The sequence below is a fragment of the Capra hircus genome, chromosome 3 (assembly GCF_001704415.2).
Source record: "Capra hircus breed San Clemente chromosome 3, ASM170441v1, whole genome shotgun sequence".
In the NCBI taxonomy this organism is placed as follows: domain Eukaryota; kingdom Metazoa; phylum Chordata; class Mammalia; order Artiodactyla; family Bovidae; genus Capra; species Capra hircus.
The window spans coordinates 109,700,247-109,703,386 of record NC_030810.1 but is presented as its reverse complement, the minus strand read 5'-3'; positions in this window follow the sequence as shown (position 1 = coordinate 109,703,386).

The window sequence follows — 3,140 nt, the reverse complement described above, 5'->3', positions numbered from 1 at the left end:
AGGTGCTGTTGATTGCCATGCACTGTAGAGCTGGAGTATCTGCCCATGTTATAGGAACTTGATGCTGGAGAAGCCAAGTCATGCTGAAGAAAACTGCCCAATGAAGCACAGTGGAAATGTGAAGGAAGGCCCCTTCCTCCTGCAATGTGTCTGATAGTGTCCTGAACAGACAAAGCTTAGCATTGTACCAGTTGTCAGGAGCCCAGCTCAATTTCTTCAGAGCAAGCAATGAAGGCAAATTTGAAGTTGAAGGGAAATACACTAATAAATGGCACACACACAAAAAATGTAAAATGAATTATGTATTGCTTCTTCCACTCAGGAGGGAGTAACTACTATTCTATTAGTCCTTTCATCATAAAAAAATTAATAAAGTGGGAAAAGCATGCAAATCAATTGTTTTCAGATTTGAGACAATAGGCAGTGAAAGACTGTGATTATGGAGAGACTAAAAACATGAAAGTGAAGCTTCATGATTCCCTGGCCTTTTGTCTAAAGACTCTTTGCAAAACACGACATAGCGAAGGGGAGTCTAAGAAGAAGACAGGGTTTTACTGAGCTGAAGAGACAAAAATTGAAATTTAGAGATGGCAGTATAGCTGGTACATGTGGGTCAGAGTAGAAGAGAAGAGGAAGCTCTACAGAATAAAAGCTGCAAAACAATACATAAATATCTCTTGGTCTGTAGCAGAACACTAAGCTATGCATACGCAGAGTCAGGAATTAAAAGGCTGGCAAAGAATAATTAAGGGGAAATGTAAGGTAAACAAAGGTTTTGAAGTTTGCACTTGGCTGTGAGACATTGGTGTTTGACCAACTAGAGAACAGAAGCTTACCTAAACAAACTGGGTCCTCAATAGAGACCCTAGTAAGACTATACCTTCAGGATAGAGCCATGCTAACCCTAAGGTAAAGACTAATGAGTCCTGCCCTATCAAACAGAGAACTCAATCAAGTCAAGCTCGATAGGATCCACAAGTAACCTATATACATAACAGAACAAAGTTCATTGTTTTTTAAAGGCATAAAAGGAAAAAAATACAACACGCTACACATAAAATTCAAAATCTCTAGCATTCACTAAACTACTTGGTATATGAAGAAGCAGAAGAATGTCAATTATAGTGAGACGACAATCAGAAGAAAGAGATAGAGACAGGAAAGAGGAGATAGAATTAGGCAAGGTTGTTAAAACATTTGCAAATATTATATACGCTCAAGGATTAAAGAAAGCATGAATGCAATGAGAGGAATGAAATGTGTAAAAGAAACAAATGAACCTTCTGTATATAAAGGATTCTATTATGTGCAAAGAACATTTTCAATTCAGTTCAGTCACTCAGTCATGTCCAGCTCTTTGCAACCCCATGGACTGCAGCACGCCAGGCCTCCCTGTCCAACACCAACTCCTGGAGTTCACCCAAACTCATGTCCATTGAGTCAGTGATGCCATCCAGCCATCTCATCCTCTGTCGTCCCCTTCTCCTCCTGCCCCCAATCCCTCCCAGCATCAGAGTCTTTTCCAATGAGTCAACTCTTCGCATCAGGTGGCCAAAGTATTGGAGTTTCAGCTTCAGCATCATTCCCTTCAAAGAAATTCCAGGGCTGATTTCCTTCAGAATGGACTGGTTGGATCTCCTTGCAGTCCCAGGGACTCTCAAGAGTCTTCTCCAACACCACAGTTCAAAAGCATTAATTCTTCGGTGCTCAGCTTTCTTCATAGTCCAACTCTTACTTCATGACAAATAGAAGGGAAAAAAGTGGAAGCAGTGACAGATTTTATTTTCTCGGCTTCCAAAATCACTGCAGACAGTGACTGCAGCCATGAAAGTAAAAGACACTTGCTCCTTTAAAGAAAAGCAATGACAAACCTAAAGAGTGTTTTAAAAAACAGAGACATCAGTTTGCTGACGAAGATTTGTATAACCAAAGCTGTGGTTTTTCCAGTTATGTACGGATGTGAGAGTTGAACCATAAAGATGACTGAGCACCAAAGAATTGATGGTTTTGAATTGTGGTGCTGGAGAAGACTCTTGAGAGTCCCTTGGATTGCAAGGAGAACAAACCAGTCAATCCTAAAGAAAATTAACCCTGACTATTCATTGGAAGGACTGTTGCTGAAGCTGAAGCTCTAATATTTTGGTCACCTGATGTGAGGAGCTGGCTTTTTGGAAAAGACCCTGATTTGGGGAAAGATTGAAGGCAAAAGCAAAAGGGGCCAGCATAGGATGCAGTGGTTAGGCAGCATCACTGACTCAATGGACATGAATCTGAACAAACTCCTAGAGCTAGTGGAGGACAGAGGAGCCTGGTATACTATAGTCCATGGGATCCAAAGAGTCAGACACGACTTAACGACCAACAACCACAGGCAAGATTTTAAACTAGAACAGAAACTTATTAAATTATCAAATTTAAATTTGTTACAATTAAGATATGAAAGTTTAATGGTGGCAAACACGGTCTGCAGAATTAGCAACTTAGTGCATTTTCCCCCTAACATGATGCTGACTCCACAGATTCATGAAATAGCAGCAGCTTCCATGTCATCCTCAGACTACACTCTGTGAAGCAGAAATTATCTGTAGGGCTGTTCTTAGCTCTGGGTTTTGGGTAGCAGTAAGGGTATATTTTCTCCAGAGAAGACCAGGCCAGAAAGGGAGGGTTAATATATGAGGCTTTAGGTTCCAAATGGAAGGACCATTTACATCTTCTCTTTAAATAGGAGGTGATACAATATGCTGGGTGTGAGGATGCTGAATGAGGTTGGGGTGCTGAGTACAGGGGAGACTGGGGGATCCCTGATGGATAGTTCAGTGGGGGCATGGTGTGCAAAGAAGAAATGAACTGAAGGATGACATCCAGGAGGCGGAGGACAGGGCTGTCCGAGTCTTTCTTTGGGACCAGTGACATGGGAAGGAGAGACCAATAGAATCCAGTGTATTGAGTCCTCAGCTTCACACTTTAGATGTGGGTAAATCAGAGTTCACAGCCAATGATGTTGCGATATCTGAGCCTGATAACAAGAAAAAAAATACTCTAAAAAAGATGTTTTATTTCACTCTTAGGCAAAGGGGACAAGGGCTTCCCTTGTAGCTCAGTCGGTATAGAATCTGCCTGCAGTGCAAGAGACCTGGTTT